The sequence below is a fragment of the Schistocerca cancellata genome, chromosome 8 (assembly GCF_023864275.1).
Source record: "Schistocerca cancellata isolate TAMUIC-IGC-003103 chromosome 8, iqSchCanc2.1, whole genome shotgun sequence".
Lineage (NCBI taxonomy): Eukaryota > Metazoa > Arthropoda > Insecta > Orthoptera > Acrididae > Schistocerca > Schistocerca cancellata.
The window spans coordinates 59,839,222-59,855,505 of NC_064633.1; the positions used below are offsets into that span (position 1 = coordinate 59,839,222).

A 16,284-nucleotide genomic window follows, 5' to 3' on the forward strand; every position below is an offset into this window, starting at 1 on the left:
CTATATTGTATTTTCTTCCTGTAATGTAGCACTCTTATTGAGCTATAATTGTCTGAGTAGCTTATGCTTAAATGTGTGGTAATTAAGCTTGCAGAAATTTTGCTTTATTCAAGGTTTTCCAAGATAATGTTGCACTTACAATAATTTTATTACTTGGCTAAATATTTTTTTAGATGCAATTATGCTTGTGTCTTTTTAACGTTGAGTTTTTTAGTACACTTTATTTAAGGGAAAGGTAAACTTTAACCTGTTTGTGAGGCGAGTTTCTTTCTGAGTTCACTTCGAAAGTCTTTGCTTAAATGTTTGATGTTACTGAAATGGTTTAAAGAGAATTTGATAGTGATCGTATTTATTTCAAAATTTGTTTGCTAAAGGATAAAGAGTGTAATGAATGTAAATTGTACAGTATATTTTTTTGAGTACCAAGGAATGTGAACATGTGCTGAGGAACTACACTATGATAAAATTTATTATATGTGCACACTTGGGCCTAGTCCTTCCTTAATCAAAAGTGAGAGCCTGTTCTAAAGATTTTAAGTCATCGCTACACTACTGAACAGTCTTCTTGACTTATTATCGAACTTATTGTGTTACTGAATAACAACAACCTGTATAAACCTTTCTATAACTGAACAAAGTGGTCCAATGAAGGTCATGAAATAAAAATAAATAAATAAAACAAGACTAAGGCGTTAAGTCCTTGAACTAACCATAGGATTTAGAAATGATCTCGGCAGCGCATATTAATGGTATGTAACGAAATCATGTTTGTTTATTACGTATCTAAAGTCGAATGTATGAATTAAGCTTCCCGTATGTAACTGCTTTCAGTCCCGACTGCTTTTCCTCGATACTACTGAAGGATAAGTTAAGTGCTTCGATTTCATTGTAGGGGCGGTGTTGAAGCTGGTGGAGAACCTTTACTCTTTAGTCTCCACACTGTGTGACACCCTTTACATTTGGCGCACTGTGTTTCTAATCTGACAGTTCTAAAATAAAAACTTTGTGAAATTTGTGAAGCCGGTGGCTGGGTTATCAGTATACGAGGATTGGCACATTTGTGCCTGGATATTTCAGTATATTTTCAGATTTTATTCGCCACCCTGAAGTATCAAATGTTGCTTGGGAATTGCTTGTTCAGCCACAGAGTTGACTGTTTTCTTTTTTCTTCACTTGTCTCTGTATTTACAGTTCTGACTTTATACGTACCGTATATTTTGCTTTTAATTTATTGGCTTTTGGGACGTGCCCATACAGTCATCTCAATAATGTAATATCAACTGCGACGATACCAACGTGAGGACAACACGACACCCAGAGTACAGAAAATCTCCGGCCGGACCGGGAATCGAAACTGAGCCCCTTCGGATAGCAATCCACCGCTCTCACCTCCCAGCTACCGAGTCGTACCATATCGTATGTTGCACCTGTGGAATGTTTGATTACAACTTCATTTGCGGTAGACGTTGAGATTGTTTGATGTTCCTCTAGACACTTTTCCTATTTATGGAAGCGTGTTCGATTAATGAATTTATGAACCGAAACGCGAAGTCCTAGTGTGCTGGTTTCGCTATTCATTACATCAATAGAATCAATGTCGTGTTGAATTAATACGAGCCCACTACAAGGAGTGTTTCTTCCGTTCGTTTTCACTTCCAGTGGATACTAAATTTGGTGTATTTTGGGTTTCACAAAAGCAATAGGATGCGAACATACAGAGATGGGCAAATAAAAGCGGCCAGGGCGAATGGATACGACTGTATGTGATTGTATGCATATAAACACACCGTGAAGCGCACACCAAGAAAATGTTCAAATGTGTGTGAAATCTTATGGGACTTAACTGCTAAGGTCATCAGTCCTTAAGCTTACACAGTACTTAACCTAAATTATCCTAAGGACAAACACACACACCCATGCCCGAAGGAGGACTCGAACCCCCGCCAGGACCAGCCGCACAGTCCATGAGTGCAGCGCCTCAGACCGCTCGGCTAATCCCGCGCGGCGAAGAAGCGCACACCACGTGTACGCCCACCACGTGATGCACACAGATTCAGAGCGTAGTGAGGGCTGTGTCAGTGTGAGTGGATCAGTGCAAAGGGGGCGATGGTACTCACAGTGGAGCAGTGGGTGTTTTCTGTGGAAAGTTACGTGACATGAAAGGCGTGGGAACGGAATGGTTAGTTGTTTGGTTCTGAGCACTATCAAATGGCTCTGAGCACTATGGGACTTAACAGCTATGGTCATCAGTCCCCTAGAACTTAGAACTACTTAAACCGAACCAACCTAAGGACATAACACAACACCCAGTTATCACGAGGCAGAGAAAATCCCTGACCCCGCCGGGAATCGAACCCGGGAACCCGGGCGCGGTAAGCAAGAACGCTACCGCACGACCACGAGCTGCGGACGGTTAGTTGTTTACTGAGACGTTTAATGGCGTGAAAGTGCTAGCAAAGAGTGCCATACAAAAGCTTAGTTGGAAAATTGCTTCAGTCAGGACCTCCTTCCTAAATGTATTTTATAAATGATAGAGGGCACCAACCAGTCGTCGGTTTTTTTTTAGTTGGTTTTGTTACGCAAATCCAATTCCAACTTTCCTAATGGAAGGTAACCTGATTCCTAAATGTGCCCGCAAACTAGAAAGTGTGGCTGCAGTTCACCAGAAAATGCCTCAGAGTCCTACCAAATCGCCCCGGCGCCTGCCGTATCACGTTATCACGTCGATGATGCGCACGAATACACCGCCTGGACGTGCATATGCACTCCTACTGAGTTGTTCATACATTGAAACCAGCAGATCATCCTCAGCGCCTCCAGTTCTGTGAGTGGCTTTTCAGTGAGATGACATTGAATGGCTTGGACACGGATCTGTTCTTAGAATCACAGGTTATGGGCAGCGGAGAACCTGCATAACTTCCACGAAATATAGTTGTATGATCGGAAGGTTGGAGTTTGGTGTGCAGCGTCTGCGCGCCGTATTATTACTTTCATCAGACGCTGACTTCGGCGCGATACATTGCCAACATTTTGAAACCAATTGTGGCAGCATTAATGGAGGAGGAAAACGCATACAATTATTTCCGACAGGATGGAGCAACTGCCCATACAACCAGCCGAACCTTGGAGCACACACATTTACACAGTCTTCACGCGTGACAGAGCTGTTAGCGGAGGTCGGTTTGGTCGCGGCCCTAGCTGGCCACCCAGGCCACCTGATCTGTCAGTGTGCACTTGCTGTGTGTGGGGAGCCCTCATGACTAAGGTGTGTCTCAAAAACCCTCGTAGTCTTCAAGAACTGCAGAACATTTCGGATGAGACTGTAGCAATTCCAGTAGTCCAGCTTCGATCCACCTTCAGCAACTTGCTCACCACGGCCCAAAAGTGCCACGAGCTGAGTAGTGGTCACTTTCGGCACCTGCTATAGATTAGTACTGTATTTTCTTCCCTCTACTGTGTTTCTCTGTACCCTGGAACTCTGTCCTCCAGGCCACTTTTATTTGTCCCACGCTGTACATTCGAAAACTCGACCGCAAGCACTGTGGTGCAAGTGTGCATGTGAGAAATAAGATAATGATACTATGGCTGTTAACTTATTGAGTTGTGAATTTGTTTTCTAATTTAGTTATCTCGTTTGATAATTTTCGTCACTGCCACCAGAAATAATAAGCCGACCACCACCAAACACTATCTGACGGCCAGCGCGGAAGAGATTCTGCCAGCGTATGTTGCCGCTCGCTGCCCTCAGTTGAATTACTTGCGAAAAATATTATAATTGAAAGGTAAATGAATAGCGTTGTCTTAATTCGCTAACACATAATGAGATTATGTGTGGTGGCTGACATCGTACTGTCAAGACCAATCACGTAATTGCTACGATGAAGTAAAATCCACAGGAAGTGAAAATTATGTAGTTCTTCTTCTCAGTGAAGATCCATAGAATGATTATTTATTTTGCAAGAGTTGATTGAAAATTATTTTCCTGTTTTCACTGTTCCTTACTCCAGAAATTGAAAATATTTTGACATTGTGGTTTACGAAAATCTGACAGTTCAGCTACAGATTACTGACGCCGCTGCCCATTCCACAGATAGGCTTCATCACTGACAATTTTCGACGAAGCGGACACTTAATAAGGGTAACTGAAAGTGTTTTCGCTCGAGATAAAGTCTCTGGAAGTTCGAATCAGCAAATTGCTCATCAGGAAACTAAAACATTTGGTTGTTGCTTACACGCTGGGCAATGGAAGTCCGAACACGGTCGAGAAAGAATGAATCAGGTGTCTAGTTGAGTGGAAGGCTGATTAACCAAAAATTGAACTTCTGGTATACTTATAGATCGGAAAGTGGGACTGTAACGCCGCAACACACACACACACACACACACATTCGTACACGTACTGCAATGGGCTGTTAACTCTCTACTCAGACCAGTACTGCGCAAATTTCACGTATCGAAGTTAGTTACTTAATTTGTCTTTATCATGTACTAATAATCTGTATCAGCACTTGTGTAACACCCTAACTGCCATCAAAAACTATGGTCATATATTGATCGATTACAAGACCGTGTGCAATTTACAGTTACATTCTATTTAATCAGTGTTTGACCTGAGTAACTCACAGGAAGTTTGGCGACTAGCATCGGATGACACCACGGAGGGATACTATTTTGTCAAAGTAAATGTTTAATCATTGTTTAATCATATGGAATCACTGGCATACTATGATTTATAGAGAGGACAAGGAAATTCGATAATACCAGAGCAGCTTCAGCTGTGGTAGTAAAGCATTTAAGTCAGACAAACTGTTGACCTCTCTGTTAAATAAAAATTGCACAACTACCTCGTCTGCTGAACGAGATTCACCGAGCGATGTGACAACGAGATCAAAACACTGGACACAGTACTCGGAACGGCGGAGTTCAAACACCAGTCCTGACATTAAGATTTAGGGTTTGCAAAGATTTCCCGAAGCGTTTAAACCAAATGCAGTGATAGTTAATTAGGAGAAAATTTACAGCTCAATCCTTGTCCCATTCGATGTGCTGCTCCACTTGTAATGAGACCATAAGCGAAACTACGTTAAATCCCGATCTACCTTTCTTTCTTAGAAGGCTCTGTGGGACAAACTTCGGCACGACTCGGCTATTTTCGCCACGGTTCGGGTGACAGTAGCCACGACACGACGACCGTTGCGCAGTTACCGATAGGCGATTCCTCTGTGTGTATCAGTTAAGCAGTTAAGTTATTACTTTCGAAAGAGCAGCACATGTCGAAATATGTAATCGCGTGTCAGTATTCTTTGATGACAAGATTTTAAACATGGATGAAACAGCAACTGTTGAAATTCTTCACGGAAAATGATGACAGCCAAAACAGTTGGAAGATAAAGATTTATTAAGTTTCTTGACCACAGTTTCGGTACATCTAAATATACCTTCATCAGAAGTAAAATACCTAAAATCACATCCTGCAATGGAGATACATAAAACAATTGTGCCAAAGGCGTCGTCAGTAGTTAAAACATCATCAACTACTAACGACGCCTTTGGCACAATTGTTCTATGTATCTCCATTGCAGGATGTTATTTTAGGTATTTTACTTCTGATGAAGGTATATTTAGATATACCGAAACTGTGGTCAAGAAACTTAATAAATCTTTATCCTGCAACTGTTTTGGCTGTCATCATTTACCGTGAATTCTTTGATGATGTCTCATGCCAAAGAAAACGAAATTTTGGGTAGAAATTTATCTTCTAACAAAAACCTGTCAAAACAGACGTCACCAATAATGAGACATCTGCATTGCATATCAGTTTCAGTTTTTCTTAATTTTTGTATTTTCCATTAGCACCGTTACCGGCTGTGTACTGTACGCCTTTGGTGGGTTAGATTGTGAACAGTGGGTGTCCCACTTATTATTATTCATCCCGCATTTATGGACTGTTTTTGTTTCCAGTGTTTGCACCCAATCAATTCAACATGCGCTTCCAAGCATTGTTAAGGTTTTCTTAATATTACTAATGCCTTAATGACTTCACTGTGCAGCTGATTTGATACACACCACATATTGATTATTTCTTGTACTAAATACACGATATCAAAGTGTAGCTAGTTTTGTACTTTCGTTGTCAGAAATGATTGAAGGTGATGCGGATTACATTAGGCCCATGGGTGGTGGCAGCTGAATCAAGTGCATAGTTTCACAAATACGACTCCCATCAGTTTCTGTCGACTTCTACCCTCAAAATGTAGCCCTTGTGGTTTATATTGCTTTTGTCAAATAAGGACGTAATCATAGCACTTTTACATCAGTTTGCAAGTAAACTCTTTTTGCTATCATATTCCCTTAGTTCCAGTACATATAAGCACAATTCCACACGTCAAAAAAAGTTTTACATCATCTCCGTTCCGAGAGTTCCGGAACTTGTACAGAAAATTGGAACATAGATCAACATAAACATCATTTCTACCCTTTTTATTGCTCATGAAAACCACACACTGCATGTTGTACCACCATACAGCGAGATCTTCACTGATACCCAGTAACACGTCCTCTTGCATTGACGCATGCCTGTATTCGTCGTGGCATACTACCCACAAGTTCATCAAGACACTGTTGGTCTAGACTGTCTCACTTCTCAACGACGATTCGGTGTAGATCCCTCAGAATGGTTGGTGGGTCACGTCGTTCATAAACAGTCCTTTTCAATCTATCCCAGGTATGTTCCATAGGGTTCATGTCTGGAGAACATACTGGCCACTGTATTCGAACGACGTCGTTATCCTGAAGGAAGTCATTCACAAGATGTGCACGGTGGCCGCGCGAATTGTCTTCCATGAATACGAATGCCTCGCCAATATGTTGCCGATATTGTTGCACTATCAGTCGTAGAGTGGCATTCATGTATCGCACAGCCGTTATGGCGCCTTCCATGACCATCAGCGGCGTACGTCGGCCCCACATAATGCCAACCCAAAACATCAGGAACCTCCACCTTGTTCCACAGTGTGTCTAAGGCTTTCAGCCTGACTGGGTGGCCTCCGACGATTATCTGGTTGAAGGCATGTGCGACACGTGATGCCAATTCTGAGCGTTCCATTCGGCATGTTGTTGGGCTCATCTGCACCGCGCTGCTTGGTGTCGTGGTTGTAAAGGTGGACCTCGCCATGGACGTCAGGAGTGAAGTTGCGTATCATTCAGCCAATTGCGCACAGTTTGAGTTGTAACACGACGTCCTGTGGCTGCAAGAAAAGCATTATTCAACATGGTGGCGTTGCTGTCTGGGTTCCTCCGACCCATAATCAGTAGGTAGCGGTCATCTACGGCAGTAGCAACCCTCGGGCGGCCTGAGTGAGGCATGTCATCAAAAGTTCCTGTCTTTCTCTATCTCCTCCATCTCCGAACAACATCGGTTTGGGTCACTCCAAGACGCCAGGAAACTTCCCTTGTTGAGAGCCATTCCTGGCAGTAACAATGCGGACACAATCGAATCGCGGTATTGACAGTCTAGGCATGGTTGAACTACAGACAACACGAGCCGTGTACAGCCTTCCTGATGGAATGACTGGAACTGATCGGCTGTCGGATCCCGTCCGTCTAATAGGTGCTGCTCATGCGTGGTTGTTTTTATCTTTGGGCTGGTTTAGTGACATCTCTGAACAGTCAAAAGGACTGTGTGTGTGATACAATATCCACAGTCAACGTCTATCTTCAGGAGTTCTGGGAACCAGGATGACGCAAAACTTTTTTTGATGTGTGTATTTTGTCTAACAGACCTAAGCCCATATGCTTTTACTGTACATGATTCCCACGCAGACCATTGTCTCTTGCGAAGGTGAAATATATTTAAAAACTGGATTACTGTCAATGGGCCAGGTGTACTACTGATAAAGCGCTTGTCTGAAAACCAGATTTTGCGAGATCGATTCCCTGTCGACCGAAGGAAATTTTCATTGGGCCTTCAATCTAAACTTCACGTCTCAACGATGTGAGAAGTCGCCAGGACTCCAAATTAAGCTTTAACTCCCCCTTCCCCGGTTGGATAACTTAGGTAGATTACGGACAGGTAAGTCGCTAAAGTGGCGTCCAGTTGAAAGACTTCTACTCGATCACTCAGCCACATGCATTGATTTACTACCAACGTAAATGGAGAAAAGTATCTGCCACTGGATCAAAACAGCTTAAGGGATATGTAGCCCCTACTATAAGAATTTGTATATGTATATGCATTCCTAGGTCTACTGACCGTTTATAAATAAAGCTTTCGTGATGGGAGAAGCAGAGATCCTCCAGGGTAGCCGAGAGCGCTAATGCGCTGCATCCTGGACTCGGGTTGGCGCGTCGGCCCTGGATCGAATCCGCCCAGCGGATTACCGACGAAGGCCGGTATACTGGCCATCCTGGATGTGGTTTTTAGGCGGTTTTCCACATCCAACTAGGTGAATACCGGGCTGGTCCCGACGTTCCGCCTCAGTTACACGACTAACAGACATTTGAAAACGTTCTCACTATTACATGGCTTACACTAGACACAGACAGCTGGGGAACGCTAATACCATCCTGGGGGGTTCGGGATGGCGACAGGAAGAGAATCCGTCCACCCTCTGCAACTAACACTGCCAAATCAATAGTAACACAGCCGACACCGCGTTGAAGCAGGACAAAGGCCCCAATAAAGAAAGAAAGAAAGGAAGAAACAAGGAATGCTCCTCTTACCTGCCAACAGTGCCAGGCAGGCCTGTCACCAAAGGACGAGCTATGGTGGACAACGCCCTGGTTTCCATCACTGCACTCTTCAGTGAGTCCGCAAACAGAACTAGCTCGACACACCAGCACTCACTAACGTCGTTGGTGAGAGTAGTTACGAGGCCAGTTCAATAAGTAATGCAACACTTTTTTTTCTCGGCCAATTTTGGTTGAAAAAACCGGATATTTCGTGTAGAATATTTTCAAACATTCCCGCTTCGTCTCGTATAGTTTCATTGACTTCCGACAGGTGGCAGCGCTGTACGGAGCTGTTAAAATGGCGTCTGTAACGGATGTGCGTTGCAAACAACGGGCAGTGATCGAGTTTCTTTTGGCGGAAAACCAGGGCATCTCAGATATTCATAGGCGCTTGCAGAATGTCTACGGTGATCTGGCAGTGGACAAAAGCACGGTGAGTCGTTGGCAAAGCGTGTGTCATCATCGCCGGAAGGTCAAGCAGGACTGTCTGATCTCCCGCGTGCGGGCCGGCCGTGCACAGCTGTGACTCCTGCAATGGCGGAGCGTGCGAACACACTCGTTCGAGATGATCGACCGATCACCATCAAACAACTCAGTGCTCAACTTGACATCTCTGTTGGTAGTGCTGTCACAATTGTTCACCAGTTGGGATATTCAAAGGTTTGTTCCCGCTGGGTCCCTCGTTGTCTAACCGAACACCATAAAGAGCAAAGGAGAACCATCTGTGCGGAATTGCTTGCTCGTCATGTGGCTGAGGGTGACAATTTCTTGTCAAAGATTGTTACAGGCGATGAAACATGGGTTCATCACTTTGAACCTGAAACAAAACGGCAATCAATGGAGTGGCGCCACACCCACTCCCCTACCAAGAAAAAGTTTAAAGCCATACCCTCAGCCGGTAAAGTCGCGGTTACAGGCTTCTGGGACGCTGAAGGGGTTATTCTGTTCGATGTCCTTCCCCATGGTCAAACGATCAACTCTGAAGTGTATTGTGCTACTCTTCAGAAATTGAAGAAACGACTTCAGCGTGTTCGTAGGCACAAAAATCTGAACGAACTTCTCCTTGTTCATGACAACGCATGACCTCACACAAGTCTTCGCACACGAGAGGAGCTCACAAAACTTCAGTGGACTGTTCTTCCTCATGCACCCTACAGCCCCGATCTCGCACCGTCGGATTTCCATATGTTTGGCCCAATGAAGGACGCAATCCGTGGGAGACACTACGCGGATGATGAAGAAGTTATTGATGCAGTACGACGTTGGCTCCGACATCGACCAGTGGAATGGTACAGCGCAGGCATACAGGCCCTCATTTCAAGGTGGCGTAAGGCCGTAGCATTGAATGGAGATTACGTTGAAAAATAGTGTTGTGTAGCTAAGAGATTGGGGAATAACCTGGTGTATTTCAATGCTGTATAAAACAACCCCTGTTTCAGAAAAAAAAGTGTTGCATTACTTATTGAACTGCCCTCGTACATAGGTTTCTCAAAGCTTCACTTATCGCTAGGAAGGAGTCTTCCTTATCTTACCACTGGCGATATGCATCGGAGCTATCAGCGGAGTAAGTAAGTTGAAATGTTGTCGTTATTGGGTGGATCCTGTAAGATTTATACAAAATAAATACGCTTTTGACTCTCTGTCTTGTTATGTTTCTGGTAAAAATAAACAAAGATGTGTGTAACTACAGACCTACGTTCCGCCTCAGTTACACGACTCACAGACATTTGAAAAACTTACATGGCTTACAGTAGACACAGACAGCTGGGGTACGCTAATACCATCCGGGGGGGGGGGGGGGGGGGGAAGGGGGGGGGGGGTTCGGGATACCGGCAGGAAGGGAATCCGGCCACCCTCTGCAACTAACACTGCCAAATCAATAGTAACACAGCCGACGCCGCATTGAAGCGGGACAAAGGCCCCAAGAAAGAAAGAAAGAAAGGAAGAAATAAGGAATGCTCCTCTTACCTGCCGACAGTGCCAGGCAAACCTGTCACCAAAGGACGAGCTACGGTGGACCACGCCCTGGTTTCCATCGCTGCACTCTTCAGTGAGTCCGCAAACAGAACTAGCTCGATACACCGGCACTCACCAACGTCATTGGTGAGACTGGTTACAGAGGTTTCTCAAAGCTTCACTTATCGCCAGGAAGGAGTCTTCCTTATCTTACCACTGGCGATATGCATCGGAGCTATCAGCGGAGTAAGTAAGTTTAACTGTTATCGTTACTGGGTGCATTCTGTAAGATTTATACAAAAGAGATACGCTTATGTTTCTGGTAGAAATAAACAAAAAAGTGTGTAATGAATATACAGATCTACAAGTCGAGCTCATTTCTCGAAGACTGTACAGGCGAGTTATCTACGTTTTAGATGAACTACCAGCAACACATGAAGGTGTGAATCTCGCACCGACTGGGGACGGGGTCAACAAAAAAATGGCTCTGAGCACTATGGGACTCAACATCTTAGGTCATAAGTCCCCCCCCCCCCCCCTCGGCCGGCCGCGGTGGTCTAGCGGTTCTGGCGCTGCAGTCTGGAACCGCGGGACTGCTACGGTCGCAGGTTCGAATCCTGCCTCGGGCATGGGTGTGTGTGATGTCCTTAGGTTAGTTAGGTTTAAGTAGTTCTAAGTTCTAGGGGACTTATGACCTAAGATGTTGAGTCCCATAGTGCTCAGAGCCATTCATAAGTCCCCTAGAACTTAGAACTACTTAAACCTAACTAACCTAAGGACATGACACACACCCATGCCCGAGGCAGGATTCGAACCTGCGACCGTAGCAGTCCCCGGGGTCAACAACTATTGTTGTTGGACAAATCTATGAAAGCTGAATATTTATTATGGGCGAATGTTTTCCAGTATGTTGTACCCACTCGATGATGTTATGAAAACAGTAAAATGTAAGCTTTCACGGACGTTATCTCACTCTTCCTCAGAACAGCCCTCAGAAGGGCCCACGGTACCGATCGTCGGCCGTGTCATCCACAACCACTGGGCATCGCTGCATGCGTATGTGGAGGGGCGTGTGGTCAGCACGTCAGAACGTTAGGGGGAAGTATTACCAGATCCTACCTTCCCTGATGAAGAAAAGAAAGGTTTTAAACATAAACTATCTTTTATATTGTCACAATTAAAGAAACGTTGGCGTGCTTTTCACAAAGTTTAAAGTACCTTCCTAATATATAACCATAACTTGCTGTGAAGTATCTTTAAAATTCCCTGTTGCGAAACTCGAGTAGGCAGGCCATCGAAGTTGCTCGTAGAGTTAAGGGAACGCAGTAAAAGGCTTAATACAGCAGTTTTGGAGCCACAGAATTAACGTACGCCAGTCAAATAAAGTTACGAGCATGTGCAAATGTTTAGGATTCCAAAGTGGTTAGAGATATTACTTCATCTTCTACACGAGGAGCTAAGTACAGACAAGCATTGGATATGAGTTGTAGAGACTTACAAGCGCGAAAGCCTTCTCAATCTTTGGGGAAGCTTCGCTGACAAGGGAACAATACGGAATTGTCCGAGCAGCTGATGAGCTGTTACAGTTTCCTTCAAGTGAGTAAAAAGCAGTGCTACCCTGTGACCGAAACCTGTCAGGTGACTGCCACATGTGCGGAGATTCAACTTCAAGCCTTTGGAAGATGTTTTAAATTACCTTCCAATTCATTACACAAATGCACTGAATCTTGTCTATAAATGGGGTTGTGATGGTCCACAGCGAATACAGTTTAAACCAAAATCTGAAAACAACCATGATCACGATGCAAACATATTTAAGTCATCTTTAGTGCTCTTCCAACTCATTAGCAACAAGAATAAGCTCCAACACTATCATCTCATCGCCATTGAAGACAAATACACGAAACAGCTGAAGTTACTAATGAAGAAATTAGTTATATCAACAGGCAAATTGAAACATATGAGGAATAAAAATCGCAGTAACAGAGGGTGATTTATCCATAAAAGACACATTGCTGATGACTATGATAGATGCAAAGATCTGCAATGCTGCAATTTGCAAGGCTGCCTCAAACGACTTCAGTGACATGTGAGAAACCAAAATAGTACATACAGAAGGTCTTCAGGTCACCATGCCAACACCCCATGCCCAAATTAAATGTTCCGAATTTTCGTTGCACTTGTGGTATAGAATAAACATCAAGAAGTGGCAAATCCGTTCTAAAGACGAAAACGAACTTGTTCAAGAGACAAAAAAAAGTCACACAGGAATATATATGACGGTAGTATCTGTTCCCGAAAGAACAGTTACTGTGGATGACCATGCAGCTTTGCTAGAAATGAAATGATAATTAAATGGACACCCTAGCTGTCCCTGCAGACGCGCTATCCTCTTTGCTCGCGGTGGCTTAGATGGATAGAGCGTCTGCCATGTAAGCAGGAGATCCCGGGTTCGAGTCCCGGTCGGGGCACACATTTTCACCATGTCCCCAATGAAGTTCATCAACGCTTGTTCGCAGCTAGGGTGTCCATTTAATTATCATCACACAAGAATGTTTAGAAATCGATTGGGGTTAATTGTCGATGTTGCCAAGGAAGACTATGGAAATAGAAATGATGGAAATACTAGTAGCATATTTCGCAGACGCTGAAACATCAGCAGAAAAACCAGGTGTAAAGCTGCAGCTCATCTATTCAGGGCTATTCTAGAGGCTAATTGCGGCGGACTTTAGACAGACATAGACTGATTTGATGGCCGGCCGCGGTGGTCTAGCGGTTCTAGGCGCGCAGTCCGGAACCGCGCGACTGCTACGGTCGCAGGTTCGAATCCTACCTCGGGCTTGGATGTGTGTGATGTCCTTAGGTTAGTTAGGTTTAAGTAGTTCTAGGGGACTGGTGGCCACAGATGTTAAGTCCCATAGTGCTCAGAACCATTTGAACCATTTTTGAACTGATTTGCTGCTTTTACTTTTGAGACACCAAGACTGTATGTTCATTTATACGAACGGCATTCTATGTACTCCACTGAACACAACATTTTCGTGCACGGCCCAATTGTCATCGAACATGCTCTCTTCCCCATAGGCAGTTTGTCAGAAGAAGCCGCCGAGGCTCGCAATAAACACTTTCGTCTGTACAGACAAACGTTTGCCAGCAAACTGTCACGAGAAGAATACACTCTGGACATAATAAGTAGGCTACTACTGACGTACTATCCACAAATAACAGGTATGAGACCGAAGCCAAAGGAAACCAGCAAGTCGTTCCTAAAAGAGACGTTAGATCTACTGCTCTCGAGCGAAGGACGGATGAGGCAGGTCCCTCAAGCTGAAAATGATGACGAAGAGGAGTCCCCAATAAAAACAGACAGCTCAAATGTACGAGACTGGTAGGCATCATCGGAAAATACGAGTCTAACAACAATACTATAATTTTGTTTTATTTTATGTTACATAGTATGTATATAGATTAGTATCCATCGGCCGGCCGATGTGGCCGTGCGGTTCTAGGCGCTTCAGTCTGGAACCGCGCTTCCACTACGGTCGCAGGTTCGAATCCTGCCTCGGGCATGGATGTGTGTGATGTCCTTAGGTTAGTTAGGTTTAAGTAGTTCTGAGTCTAGGGGACTGATGACCTCAGATGTTAAGTACCATTGTGCTTAGAGCCATTTGAACAGCCATAGTATCCCACAAATATATTCTCTAGGACCTAATAGCACAAAAAATACCAAACACTAATCCTGGTCAACTTTTTGCGATGGCCAGGACATCCCGTATCTACGGACAATAACAGAGGACGGTGTCTTCATCTGTTTAGTGCATTCTCTAGGTTGATCGTAATAGCAAAGAGCTTACAATAGAAGAGGTGTATTTCACAGTAGTGAAGATGAACATAGCTCTTGTTGTTGTTGTTGTTGTGATCTTCAGTCCAGAGACTGGTTTGATGCAGCTCTCCATGCTACTCTATCCTGTGCAAGCTTCTTCATCTCCCAGTACCTACTGCAACCTACATCCTTCTGAATCTGTTTAGTCTATTCATCTCTTGGTCTCCCTCTACGATTTTTACCCTCCACGCTGCCCTCCTATATTAAATTGATGATCCCTTGATGCCTCAGAATATGTCCTACCAACCGATCCCTTCTTCTAGTCAAGTTGTGCCACAAATTTCTCTTCTCCCCATTTCTGTTCAATACCTCCTCATTAGTTACGTAATCCACCCATCTAGCCTTCAGCATTCTTCTATTCTCTTCTTGTCCAAACTACATATCGTCCACGATTCACTTCTATACATGGTTACACTCCTGAAACACGTATGTATTCATTACCAGCGATGGCGAGGCATGACAGAATCTCTGACCAGAGAGTTATGTATCGTGGCTAGTCTGCGCTTGACCGCGCGAGACGACAGTTGCGTGTAGCGAGTCGGCAGGAACAGTTGTACTCTGTCTGTAGTAGTAGTCAGTCGACAGTAGTAGCGAGTGGACGGTTGTACTGAGCGGGCGTCGGCATGCGTCGACGGCGTGCTGTTCTTCCGAATCTGGTCAAGTTTGTGGTGGACGATGTGTATTATTGTTGAAGGTAATGAAGCAGCATTGCGCTCAGCTAATAACGTATGTTAATTGTAATTAATTTGTTAAAAAAATGATGCCCAAATAACAACTTTTTATAAAGTAACTCATTTAAAGAAAAAGATTCATTTCAAGCTAAATAATATTTCCTATGCATTCCCTCCAAGAATCAAAATTAAATATAGGCCAGCATTGCACGGAGCTGTGCCGAAAAAAAAAGAGCAGATATAGATAGTTTTACTGAGGTAAGAATTTATCAGGTTTAATTATTTCACAGGGCCGAAGGTCAGCGTTGCTGCCCTTATATGATTTATCAGGTTTAATTATTTGTGTTGAGATGTTACATTCAGTTCATCGTTCATCATTTAATTAACATTATTGTGGGTTTTAAGAGCAATGTTCATTCGTTAATGTTTGTGCAGAGTTTACATTTGGGCCATTATTATTCTTTAATTTTGCAAGCAGGTTACGCATGGCTCATTTTATTATTCAGTTAGTATTGACTAAAACATTATTGCTGGGAGGTTACACTTGGCGACCTCCGGCCAGGATCGTATTTCTTTGTGAATCTTTTGATAAGTAGTCAGATATCTGCTCTTATTTACTTAAATATAATTAGGATTTTGCGCATCGCATTTACTAATTTTGTCACTTTCTTTCACAGATCATTGGCAATTTGTTGCTCTTTGTTGTGTTTGTGTTTGTTGGATTTTGCATTGTGCTTATTTCATTTGTGAATAATTCTGATTTGTGTAAAAATGCCGCGAAAAACTGTTAATAGTACATCGCGAGGTATAATGAGTGAAATAGTCGACTTAAACAACTTGAATGATAGTACTTGTGACACGCAGTGTAATGATGACAATCCTCCATTAACGGAGAATCAGTGCGTACCGGCCACTAATGATGATTTTTATCTTAACGATGAACAAACGAATTCAATTGCCTCGTCTGTTAATTTGACGACAATTGATGACGCGGGGCGTTCTGTTGCAAAGAGCGCTGCCCAGCTTAACACACCCAGTTTGCAG

The 16,284-nt window shown here is 43.7% G+C and overlaps 1 non-coding gene across 1 annotated transcript; it reads left to right on the forward strand.

The window, feature by feature from the left end:
- Positions 1 to 13,082: 13,082 nt before the first annotated feature.
- Trnat-ugu (transfer RNA threonine (anticodon UGU)) lies at positions 13,083 to 13,157 on the forward strand. The gene has a single exon. It is a non-coding gene; the product is annotated as a tRNA-Thr (tRNA).
- The last annotated feature ends 3,127 nt before the right edge of the window (positions 13,158 to 16,284 follow it).